Here is a 13446-nt window from a genome sequence, read left to right on the forward strand (position 1 = left end):
AGGTGTGGTGATGAGTCGTACAGGTGGTAATGAGTCGTGCAGGTCGTGTCGTTATGTGAAGTACCAATAGCCCAGGTGTCAGGTGCCTCTATAGAGTCTATATTCTCGTGGTTGTTCTTCGTGACATATGTGGCAGACACGAACCATGGCTCCTCCCCACATCCGCCCCTCCCCCTCTCCCCACATACGCCCCTCCTCCTCATTCCCTCCCCATCTCCTTACCAGCTTACCACCTTTCCCCTTCTCCCCCCATGTCTTCCCCACACCTCTCCCTCCCCACGCCTCTCACCTCCTCCCCACGCCCCTCACCTTCTCCCCACGCCCCTCACCTCCTCCCCACGCCCCTCCTCCTCCCCACGCCCCTCACTTCCCCAGGCTACGTCCTACCCTGGTGGCTGGCGCGACTCACTCCATCAGCCATTATCGTATTAGTGTGTGGGCCATTAGGGGGCCTGTGTGTGTATTCTCCTGAGCTGAATGGCAGAGTGACTTAACCATGTCAGATTTTTGGGTCATGGTCATTTTTTTCTTAGGTAAATAGATAGATAGATTGATGTTTTAATTTCTCTTCGTGAAACTCGAAATTTCAAATCACTATATAAGAAAAGTTTGAGCTCTCTCTCTCTCTCTCTCTCTCTCTCTCTCTCTCTCTCTCTCTCTCTCTCTCTCTCTCTCTCTCCAGTAATCCCCCAAAACACCGAGGGCAGGATTTTTCACAGGTTACCAGCGACAAAGGTCAAAGCTGCGCCTGTTGTGATCACTGAAAGGTCACATACAGGGGCATCTATTTTTTTTATAGGTCATCAAAGGTTACGATTTCTCACCTGTCCTGGTTTACATACATACATACATACATACATACATACATACATACATACATACATACATACATACATATATACACATGGACACAAATACACACATATATTATATACATACCATATATGTACACAACGTATATCGAAAATATTATAAACAGAAACTCGTATTCAATTTACAAGGAACGAATTTACCGCCTCCCTGCTGAGCGCTGCTGTCAAGGAACATGTATTTATGCTTTACTTCAGTTACGCCTCATTGAACTTCCTTATGTAATTTCTGCCTATTTTTAATACTATTTTGTTTTTACCTATTAATTAATTATATATTTATTATATATTCTTTTATGATTTAGGTGTCAATAGCTTGTAATAATGTAGTTTGTTTTAGAGGAAAATTAATTTAAAATAAATCGCTCCGGTACACCTGAAAATCCGCAGTCTAATTTATTCCATCGAGGCAATGGTTGGAGGAACGATTTTAGAGCTAGTCGAGCGAACACAAGTAATACACGACACTCACTCACTCACTGGCTGACTCAGCTGTCTGCAGAGAAGTACAAAAACTGAGAAGAGGAAGTGAGCCTTGCTGGTTGATTACTGACGAGGTGTGTGAGGTGCCTTTGATGTGTGTGAGTGAGTGTGTTTGATATTTTTTTAATGTGTGTGTGAGCATTCATATATTCAGTTAATTATAATATATCGCATAATATTCTCTTAGGATGTATTCAAGCATATATGAATTCTTCTGACAACCACTATTTCAATATTTCTCTATCTGTATGAGTCAGACCTGTTCCTCCATCTCTGGCTTTGGCTGACCACGTGTTGTCCGACTGACCGTGGCTGGGAATAACAACAGACAGAGGCCATCAGATAGCTGTGACATCCCCCTCACCGCCTTCCTGACAGCCCCCCTCCGCCTCCCAGCTGGCCAGACCGACTTATTTACATTATGTTAATCGCCTCAGCCAAAGAGGTTCTGAGATGTTTGACGCGAAGAGTTTTTGAGTGTACGTTGGTAGTGGCCGGGGTTACTGTTGGCGCTCAAGCTTCTTAACATTTACGTAAAAATATTTCATGGAATAATGGTGGTGGTGGGGGTGGTGGGGGTGGTGGTGGTGGTGGTAATAATCATGGATCGAGGAATTGTAGTGATGGTAATTATGTGATGATCATGAGTGGTGTTACGGTGATGATGATGATAATAATGATAATGGTGTTAATGACAATGACAAGACGGTGATGATGTTAATGACGAAGGCGATGATGGTAATGGTGATGATAATGACAAGACGATGTTGATGATGATGATGTTTATGATGATGGCGGTAATGGTGATGATGACTGTATATGTCTACTTACCATAAAGACAATTGTTATTATCTACTTTGTATAACGACATCTACAAGTCGTTATCCTTCCTCCTGTTGATGCGTTAATGACACACCCAGAATCACTGCCGCCGCCGTAATTACCTTGCTAATGGACAAGAATAATCCGCTCTCTCTCTCCTTTTTAAAATCTGGAAAATTTTCTCTTGCCTGTTTCAATATTCTCATCTTCGAGTAAAAAACCGTACTAATTATTTTACCCGAACAAGATTTATTATTGGTTACGATAATATGAGGGAGAAAAATAAGAACTCGTTGCTAATCACCTCGACCGGAGTCTCTTAGGTTCTTACGTTAATTTGTTCACCCTTGTCACAGTCAAAATCTATAGTTACTCCTCGGTCATTACTACATTCGGTCAACCAGTCACAGTTACGACCGAAGCCACATCCTTTTAGGCAGAAACGGTTGGGGTGTGTTTGGTAGTCACGGCCACAAGTATTCATAATCACCGTCATAGCCAGTAGCCAATCTGCTTCCTGTACTTTTCGTTAACAGGTCTTCAAGAAACAATTACCCGTCAAACAGAGAACGTCGATTAGGCTACTTTAAATTTCAAGTTGACCCAGAGTCCTTTACCATACACCAAGGGAGGAGGACTCTTATCAATATATTTCCTTTTACAAATCAAAACAATTATTTAATTTTACTTAATTTCTATATGTTGTTAAAACTTATTGAACGGTGCTTAAAAAAGATCCTGGTCGTTGAAGGATCTGAATATATTAAACTATACAAAAGATACTTAAGAACAAGTTGTTTTTTATACAAGAAGCGGTTACATATATGGCTCACCTAGAACAGCACCCTCCTGCCCTAGTCTATACCTCTAACCTCACTCACACACAGCAGGAAGTAAGTCAAACGAAGGCAGTAAAAATGGACTTAAGCCTAGTGACCCTGAACTCCGGATAAAAGATAAAAATCCTTCTGTTATTTTTCCTCCTTCCTGGTGTTAAGAAAAAATTTGTTCATGTTTTAGTGTATTTTTTTTATGTCATTCGGGACATTAGTTTTATGCTACACGTTATGTCAACCTCTTGAATATATTCTTGTCTATTAGGTTACAAAGAACAATTTATCGCACGGATATTTGAGAATCCTTTACCCGCTCACTATTTTTCCGACACGTGGTGTAAAAGAACGTATCCAATTCCGATAATGTCATTGTAACTTTGGCGCCATTTTCACCTATGCATTTTAGTGTTGTAGCTTTAGTGAGTTAGTTGATTATTATTGTCCGGATTAAATGTGACAGTGGGAATTAGCCTACATTGAGCGGTGCTACTACAGCGTGCGGTCTACTAAGAGTCAGCTGAGGTTGGGTTGGGCTGGGCTAGGTTATATTATGTTAGGTTGGGTTAGGTTAGGTTAGGTTAGGTTAAGTTAAGTTAAGTATAGGTTAGTGAGATATCTTGGTAGCCGCACGCTCTAGTGTAGCACCCAGTAAACGCCTTCAGTCAGGTAGGGTTGTAATCAGTTCCAATCAACTAATATTGTCGTCTGAGAATATAATATAATATTTTTTTATAAGGAAGGCGTGGAGGTATTGGAGACATTTGAGATAACGTAGACGGAAATAAATTTATGTTTTTTTAAAGGAAACCCATTATACGGTTTTATACAAATACACTTTTCAGTTTTGGGGATAACTTGGCAAAGAAACCTCTAAATAATCATAGGTTTCAGTGGTTTATAAATTCTACAAATTATCCATCCATCATTTTCATTCTGTCAAAGTGTATAATCACATGAGATAGGTAAAGAGCACTGAAATGATGACTATTTTTTTCAGAATTCATGCGTGGAGTTACAACTTACAATTCTAGGTATATCTTGGGATAGTTTACCTTCTGAATGGCGAAAAACATTTGATTCGGGCATCAGGAAGGTACAGTTGTGTTCATAAGGCCACTATCAGAAGCTGCTCAGACACCTATCACGGGACACTGTTTTTACTCTATGGTCGATGTACAGTAGTTGTAGACCCTGAACTCCTGGTCGTTATTTTGATTGTTGTGAAAGTTAAGTCTATCGTAGTCGACACTATTCCCAGGTGCTGGTGAGTTTTGTTTATTTTAAATAGATAAAAGGAAATTCTTCGATGTGGTATAAGTAGAACCATATGGAGGAGGGATTAGAGGCAGTGTTGGGGGAGAGCTGAGTAAACAGGCCCCCTCTACCTCCCCCAAAAGCGTGTGAAGGCGTTAGTAGGTGGGAGGCTGGACGTCACAGGTGTATAGCCGCCGGAGATTAAAGGTTCATCTGGCCAACGCAGGAGACAAGGCCGCCTCACGAGGATTACAGTATCTGGAGAGTGAGGTCATGGGTGAGGTAAGCTGGTGACTGGAGGCGACATAACATGGTATACACTGCCCCCCCCCCCTCCCTCCCTCCACTCAGGCGTCCACACATATTCGCGTATAAAGCTCAGAAGAAATATCGTACATGTGAAAATGTGAGGCATGAAAGAGACTTATAAGTATAATATTTGCTTCATAAAGTACAGTTGAAAGGAAGTGCTGGCGGCGAGGTCTGGACCCCAGCTGACGGTGTGAGGACCGGAGGCAGCCGACCTGAGGCGCTCTGGCCACCCGCCTCAAGGGCCACACTCCCATACACTGTCACTACGTTTTTGTAAAATGTAGGGGATTAAAAACCAGATTCTGGGAACGATTCCGCAGTGTGGAGCGCCAGAGGCAAGATTATGGTCGCCGTGTCTTCAAAGATCTGTTGTCTGCCTTCCCAAAAATGTCACGTTTTTCTTACTTACCGACGACAATACAGCGCCTCCCCCTCCCCGACCACTGCCAGCAGGTGGAGGTTGTTCTTGTGTGGTCGTCAGTGCACCTAAAGCCGTCACAGCTAATTACATATGTAAGGAGATGCGTCGCTGTTAATTGTTGTTGAGGTCTAGTGTGTGACCTGAGGGTACACGCATTAAATACATTAGTTATTGAAGCGCAGCGATACATTATAGTTAAATGTTTACAGAAGAAAATATCAACATTACTACATTTTATTAGTTGTGGTCTGGTGAAGAAAGTGACCTTGTGCCCTGTGCTTCAAGACCTTTACAGTGAAGAAAGTTAGTACAGTATATTACAACAGCTGTGACCAGACTTAGTGGTGTCCCAAACTCTTAAAAACTTGTGTTGTAAGAAACTAAGATTTGTGTCCAGTGCTTAATAATGCTGGAAGTTCAAACACGTAAATCTACAACAAGACCAATATATTCCATTGTGTTCACGTTGTTCACTGGGTGTGTGAGGCTCTCCCCGTGTTGATGTTGTTCACTGGGTGTGTGAGGTCTACCGAGCTGGAGTTGTGTGTACCGGGATATTTACACTGCATTTACACTTAACCTAACCTAGATTAGGTTAAGTTGAGTAAAGTTGGGTTAAGTTAGGTTGGGTTAATAGATGCTACAGTGTAAATATTCCGGTAGACCAATCTAGCTCGGTAGGCCGCATACTATAGTAGCACTGAAATAATTTATACATACATACAGTACATATAATGGCTGCCCCTCGTGTAACGAGGATGGCCGGCCCAAGGGCCACCTTGGGGTGAATTTGTTTTTAAATTGTAGAGACTGTCGCCAATACAACAACCACACCCTAAGTTAACGAGCTGCATGACCCAGTGTCAAAGAATAGTCCGAGAAGACCGGACAACTTGCCAACTGCACTGGCTAACTATTACCCCGGAATACGATCCGCAACTCAATTAACATCCAGGTTCCCATTTACTGCTGGGTAGACAGAGGCAAATGGCGTAAAGAAACTTGCCCATAGTTTCACTCTGCCCGGGAATGGAATTCGAATCCGCTCGCTTGCGAGGCGTACATGCCTGCTGACCATCACACCACACACACATACATACATACTTGGATATAACACGATATAGATCTCTTATAAGAACTATTTTGAGAATATTTCCTCTTTACATAATATAGTCAAAGTGATAATTACAGCAAAACGCATATCAAGGTTGTTAGAAAGTTGGGGGCGAGACAAAGGTTCATCTGTGGGTCAACTCAGAGATATTTATGCTAGCTTGAGTAACTGTAAGTACTTATTGTCCTTTAAGGGTTAGGGAACGAATCAATTAAGTGGACTAATGGGAGTATGGAGGTGGGTGGGACTCCTGGCGGGCTGTATGGGTGGAGGCCTGAGGCTTGACTGGTGAGTGGTAAGTCACACACCCTCAAGTAAAGTGCATTGTTACTAAGTTGTGGGGAAGTCGTCGTCCTTCAAGCCTGTGTGTGTGTGTCACTTCAGATTAAAACAGTGATCTAAAGCATATAAGAAAGTAAATCAACCACTTCAACGAAAACTTTACTATTTTTTGACATAATTTTACACGATACAAATTCTTTCAACAGTTAGGAGGTATTTCACTCCTCCATTGTTCTATAGATTAATTAAGATAATTTTATTCCACAAATAATGCGTCAGATCCTATACAGTAAGGCAGGACAGCGTGCGTCATAATAGGCGTTTGTCACATACGCTTCGTCATTAGACATACAAGGTGTGTGTTCCTGTATCAACACGGTGATCTAGGAAGCTTGAGGCTAATGAGGGATCGTTGTTGGCTCAGCTGACGGAGGTAGGTGAGGGGAGGATGCTGTAAAATAACCGCACCATCGTCACACGGTAGGTCAGTAGTGTTTTACCAATAATACAGATTATTTTTACTTGTTCAATAATTTAAAAAAGTAATCTTGCAATATTGTATAATCGTCGCACATATGTTTAAGATCTTGGTTGTTAATGCACGAAACTACTTCATAAAAAAAATCGTAATAACGTCCTCAAATTTGTTGTTTTGTGTTGAGTGACCACAGCCATTGAAGAGCGTTATAACAACCTCTTGTAAACTTATTAAATCGGAAAGGTGTAAACAATGAAGAATCGGGTATTTAAGTATATTGATCCACACAAGGCAATGTAAAGCGCACACACACACACACCCACACACACACACACACACACACACCCACACACACACACCCACACCCACACACACACACCCACACACACACACACACCTCACTAATGTGTATTGATCGTCATCCAAACAGATCAGAGCTCAAGACTCTATAAACAAGTATTCGTGATATTGTTTACCACTCCTGACCGGTATTTAATTCCATATCTTAAAGTTTATATTATTAGAATGACATAATATTTTAACCTTGATAGTAACCAAATAAATAAACACCTAACGAATATTATCTTAGGGGTTAATTAAGGCTATATACAGGGTCCTTACTCTCAGTTTTCCGTAAGATAAAGTTCCATCGTAACTACTCCTAAAACACATTAAATAACATATAGTAATAACACCAAAATTACGCTGGGACATTATCTTAATTACTTATTATCTTAAAACACCAGGGACTCGAAATTTGTATGTAGCCTTTGGTGAGAATTTGTTTCAGAATTTTGTATTAACAGTGTATCGTAACTGGTGTTGAATGAAGGTGTTTAGTTAAGGCAGAGTTGTGAGTACTTGTGATGGTGTTTTGGAAGGTAGTTTTATGCTCGGGTTTAAATCAGACCGTTTGGGTACATCTTTACGAGTAATATTCAGCGTGCGAACCTGTAGTGACTCTGGATCCCGGCCACCTTAGGCTATATCATAAATTCCAAGTGTTGTTCCCGCCTAAAGTTGTAAGTGTGTGAGTCTGGTTGATATTAACACAACAGCGGCCACTTATTGTTCCATAATGCCGCCCTGATCTTTTATAAACCTGATTTATTAAACGACGACCACAAGAAAGTGTATAAAAAGAAAATTGTTTGTATTGTTGAGGTTGTCTTGGTGACCCACGAAAATTAAGAAGTAAACTTGTACCCTGTTCTACCTAGTGACGAATGACAGCATCTGATTGGCTGATTCATTACCCAATGATAGCCACATCACATTTCAATACAAACATGGCGAAGGGGAGAGAAGATTTAGAATTTGTGATGGAAACAAAACGTGTTTTTGTCGCTGTAAACACAAATCTTTAAGATTTTTAATTCCAATACATTATGAGTAAGATGTTTAAATTCTAGACATAGCGACTGTCTTTACGAGAGGACGGGGACTGACACCCTTTGATAACATTGATGTCAGCGAATGCTAAAGCCAGAACAGTTTTGGTGATTTCATCCTTATAGCGACCAAGGGCTGAAGAATACCCTGATAGTGACATGGCATTTGTTTGGAATTAAATGCTTGTAAACGTTTAAACTCTTATTTCTCGCTCACCATTTCTATTTTTGAGGAATTACAATTGCATTATAATTGGATAGCAAATCAGCCAGTCAGGTGTTGTAGTTCGTCGCTAGGTAATACCTGTTGTCTATGTTTACAGAAAGAAGGGTACCAGTTCACGCTGCACAGTAACACATAAGTATTAGGATGCACTGGGATGTGTTCAGACACATCCCAGAAACTTGCAGGTCAGGTGGGCAACCATCCTAAATGGCCCCACTCTAACCATACCTAACCTAACCATTAATATTAAGACCCATTTGGATTGAGGCCAATTAGGACTGAGGACCATCAGGGCTGAGCCTCAATCCTAGTGGTTATGTTGGGTCTTAAGATGAGGGGTCCTGTGGTCAGTCCTCCTCACCATCCCACCACTTCAGCACCTTCACGTTGACCTTGTCTTATATAAAAATGCAGCATAAGCAAGAAACAGTTAACTTTATCTTACGCGTAACTCGTCCTGTGCGTTAAAGGATCTCTTGAACCTTAGGAACAATGGTTGACATTTGTGTGATGTGTAGCAGCAGGGACTCAGCCAACATGGACTACCTGACAGAATGACAAGTTACCTGCCAACCACCAAAACATCCCGGCCTCTGACTCCCATAGTTCTATACGTTAATCATACTCGTAACTTCGTAAGCGAGGACGAAAGCTTTTGACTGTGACATAAACTAAATCACAAAAATAACTCCCCAAATCACCGAACCTAACCTTAACTAAAAGAGATCTATTTAACACCAGTTAGGCAACAAAAGTTAACGTAAAGTCTTTGTAGATCCGGCCCCTGGATATCACAGCCTCGCGGAGATGCATCGACGGTGGAAAATCGTGCAGAAGGACTCCTATAATTACATTCCAATCAGATATCACCTGTAGAGATCAGTTGGCACCTCCCCGCAGCTCCGCCCTCTCCTCCACTACCAACAGTGAAACAATGTACACTATTGGTCTTCGCTAGACGGAGGATCTACCTTCCATTACTTATACAATTGTTGTATCAGTTCCCCTAAATAAGACAGCAAGAGAAACCATTGTAGCAGGTCCCGAGGCCCTTCACACAGCCCGGAGGCAAGTCGCTGTACTCTGGTACATCTCGTACATTCTGGCAACTCAACGAGAAATCCAATTTAAATTCCGGTCTTGGTAGCCATTCACTGAGTTTATTTCACTTAGGGAGACTGATACTGTCGGGTTCTCTGTAGTAATACCTACCTTGATGTGGATTTTTGTTTGTAAGGATCGATACTAAAGACAAATGAATAAATCTCCCTGATAATCCGGCAGTGGATTTTCCGCCTTGGTCGTGTCGGTCGTGGGAAGAAATTGCCGCCAGTTAAGTTGCCAACCATTAAATTAACCAAATATTTCCACAAAGATAACACACAAGACATCAATGCTCAGCAACAATTTATTTAATTTTACACTTCTTAATCTTATATATGACGAGGAAGAGGTAAACAGGTGTCTGGTTAAAATGAAGTCAAATCGTTGTATCTCTTAAGACCATCGGCCAGGTGGGGGTTGCCACTACCACTCATGGCCACTGAAATTCGAACTTTTTTTTTTATTTGTCTTTTTTTAGCTATTTCCTGTGTCCACTCTCATCGTGTTCCTGCTGTTACTCGGTGTCTTATGGGTTTTAGGTATATTTATCAGTTTGATTCAATTACAGAACCATACACAATATAATGACATTGAAAAGGAGTTAATATGCAGTATAACCAAAAATGGTTGCAAAATTCATTTATTCATGTATTTATACTAACACTAAATTTCACCATTATAAAAACGACCAGTTCAGCCAATTTTAAGGGTAACAACAATAACACCATTATCTAACTATAACTGCAAGAACATGTCGAATTGTCTTAAACTTATGTAATAGTATGGCGAATTTAAGTTTTACAGTATTGTTCAATGAAATATCAGATAGGTGTCAACAGGCGATAGATGGCTCAAGTATCAGTGATGACTTTAAAATCTGAAAGATAATGTATTCAACATTGATTGATTCATATGTGTAACTTTACTCACTGGGTTCATTTTGTTTATTAAAAGATTGTTAGTAATTCGTGTTAGGCAAGTAAATTACATAAACATCTGTTTGAGTTCGGAAAAACATTTGATTGAAAAAAAAAAAAACTTGCACGTGCAGAGAAATCATTCAAATGGTTGTGTGTGGATCTTTAAAAGTCTGCGCGCCTCCCCGCCTGAGTCTTCGACCCGGCATTGTTGGAACTCTTCCAGATTGAGAGTGAACAGTGAGGCGAGAGGTTGTGTGTGCTCCTGTGGTGTGACGTAGACGGTGGTGTACTGTCCCATTGTTTTTGTATTCGACTCTTTGTGTGTGAGAAAGGTTATGTATTTGGTATGCGATCGAAAAGACATAAAAATGTGAACGTAAGCTGTGAATTAGTGATGATAAAGCGGCCAAGTCGCCGCGAACCAGTTGTGACTGAGCGGCCCATCGCATCGAGATGAGGGCCCGCCCCTCGCGTCGGCAGGTGAGTCTCCGTCACCCTGTCTTGTACACCAGTGTTTCCTTCTCTCACTAATTACCTAGAATTTACTCTTCATCTGTGTGTACATATACAGATTGTACATCCTAATAGTCCTTTAATTTTAAAACCGGATAACATTGTTTTACATTACTTTTTTGAGGGGACAGGGCGCCTCTCCCCCGTGAAGGGTGTGGTAAATATACTGTAGCAGTTGTCCATGTATTGTTGCTTAATTTAGTCAAACCAAGCATTTCTATATAATTATAACCTTATTGCAAAGTTTGGCACAATATTTTCAGTTCATCGAGTATTATTTATTTTTTGGCAGACTTCAGTGCCTTCTCCTTCCCCTCCCCGGGGTGGAAATGGAAATTGACATATATATTTCCTCACCATTAATTTGTATAGCTCTATAGTGGATATAATCTTAAGATACATGCATCAGTGTTTATATAACCCATGTTTACATGTCTAGTGGTGTGAGGGAGGCTCCCAGGTGGTATATGCAGTACACTACGAATTAACAGTCCTCGTCATTTTCTTGCAAATCTACTTAATTAAGAAAAAAACGGAACACCTGAAGATTCGTCCCACCTGCTTATTTCACCTGATATAGTAATCTAATGCTAATTTATCCTACTCCCCAGGTAGCGTTAGGGTGTTTAGTCATCAGGTGACACGCACTTGGGAGGCGAATATTTTGGTCAGAAACAATATATATATATATATATATATATATATATATATATATATATATATATATATATATATATATATATATCGTTTTGTTTGGATCTACTTTGAATACTTAATTGATGTTATCGGGAGGAGTCACCTTGGCATCAACCAGTGATAACACTCAGCAGTGAGGATCAGAGGATAGGACCAACTGAGTAGTGGTTGAACTCGCCTTAACCTGTGGCAGATATTGGTAGCCTCCTGCAGGGCCTGATCAAGGTCTTGCCACACCTAGTAATCAGGGTTTACTGAACTTGCCTTACGTGAGAGACCCGCAATCATGGACCCGGATTCGTTAGTAAATTTTCGTTTTCAGGTGATGGGGAACGCATTTAATCTGGCTCATTCAAATATGGCAGCCGCAATACTCATCAAATTGCACTGAAACTGAATCTGAACTAGAAGAATATTGTTATCCCTGACAAAGGGGGAAGTTAATGTACAATGTCGTGAGAATCTGTGTGTTGCATATTGCCGGTAACTTAGTGGCACAGTAGTGGCTTTGATGCGTCTTCGGACCACCACAGTGACGCAACTCAGGCCACAAGCCGGGTGAAATATATGACCCGTCTTAGGGTAGATCACGCCAGCTGATAGTGAACGGCCCACCACATATTTCCTGATGCTTACCAAATTTTGACGGTCGGCTTTTGGATGTAGTTGGCTGTGAACTTTCAAGAACTTATTTAAGTGAGTGTACGTGAAGTCTTCATCCATCTTTAGTTCATTCAAGAATATATAACTTATGTTTATTTTTGTATGTAAGCTCTGGGTATCGCCGTGTGTTGTTAACTTTAGCTCTTTGCTGTGTTCAGCAGTTATATAAACATTGACTGTAGTATATGTAATCTACAATACTGTATAGTCTTTTGTTTTCGAGAACCCTAAATGATTACTATATTTTAGGACGTGCAATAAAGAGGAACCTAAAATCAGTAAGAATAAAGTCTGATGATATCTTTAACACTTTATTCCTGCTGATTTTTAGGTTCCTGTTTATTATTGCACGTCGCACGTCTCGAATAAAAAAATACCTTTTATTTTTATGAATAAGTTAGCCTTCTTTGTAAAGGTTTCATAAATAACTGTAAAACCGCAATATATTTTTTATTAAAGATAAAATAAAGCATATTATTCGACAGCCGTCTTCTGGTACAGTAGGTGTACAGTTGTCGTTGTCGGGATGGAACAAACTTGGGCATTGCATCCTCCTCGTGGTTGGTGATATGATAGTTGCTTTGTTGTGGTTGTCACTTGTGTGATCTTTGGACAGTCACTCCAGAGTCACAGTCTTCTCTTTGTGTGATAGGGATATATCCAGCATTGCTCTACTCGACATCACTGCAGTCCGAGAATGAATTTCAGTGGGAGTGAGTCTTTTTGAGTGTTCATAGGGGGAAGCAGAGGTGAAGGGAGACAGAAAGAGGAAACGGAAGCACACACTAGTGATAAATGCGCCAACACCTGCATGTGGCTGTAAATTTTCAAGTGAGGGAGCGGTGTTGGAGGATGGTGTTGGTGCAGGTGGCTGTGGGAGGCCCAACCCAACTGTACCTCCAACTAGTCATGGTGGGTTCCTCCTGCCACACCGACACTCCCACCCTGAGGCCATCTCCACCACCCGTAATTTTCTGAAACCACTGTCATCTGGGACCTGACTGGAACTCTCCTTGTCTGTTACGTGAAGAACAACATTCTGGTTGATCACTAGCGTTACGG

The 13446-nt window shown here is 41.0% G+C and overlaps 1 protein-coding gene across 2 annotated transcripts in view; it reads left to right on the forward strand.

The window, feature by feature from the left end:
• The first annotated feature begins 10739 nt into the window (after window positions 1–10739).
• Window positions 10740–13446, forward strand: part of LOC121857894 (vang-like protein 2-B) — an 86626-nt gene continuing 83919 nt past the window's right edge. For both annotated transcript variants that reach the window (XM_042354135.1, XM_042354134.1), the window contains exon 1: window positions 10740–10992. The gene's annotated coding sequence lies outside the window, so the exon portion shown is untranslated. The remainder of the gene's footprint in view (window positions 10993–13446) is intronic.

The sequence above is a fragment of the Homarus americanus genome, unplaced genomic scaffold (assembly GCF_018991925.1).
Source record: "Homarus americanus isolate GMGI-L3 unplaced genomic scaffold, GMGI_Hamer_2.0 scaffold6354, whole genome shotgun sequence".
Taxonomy (NCBI): Eukaryota; Metazoa; Arthropoda; class Malacostraca; order Decapoda; family Nephropidae; genus Homarus; species Homarus americanus.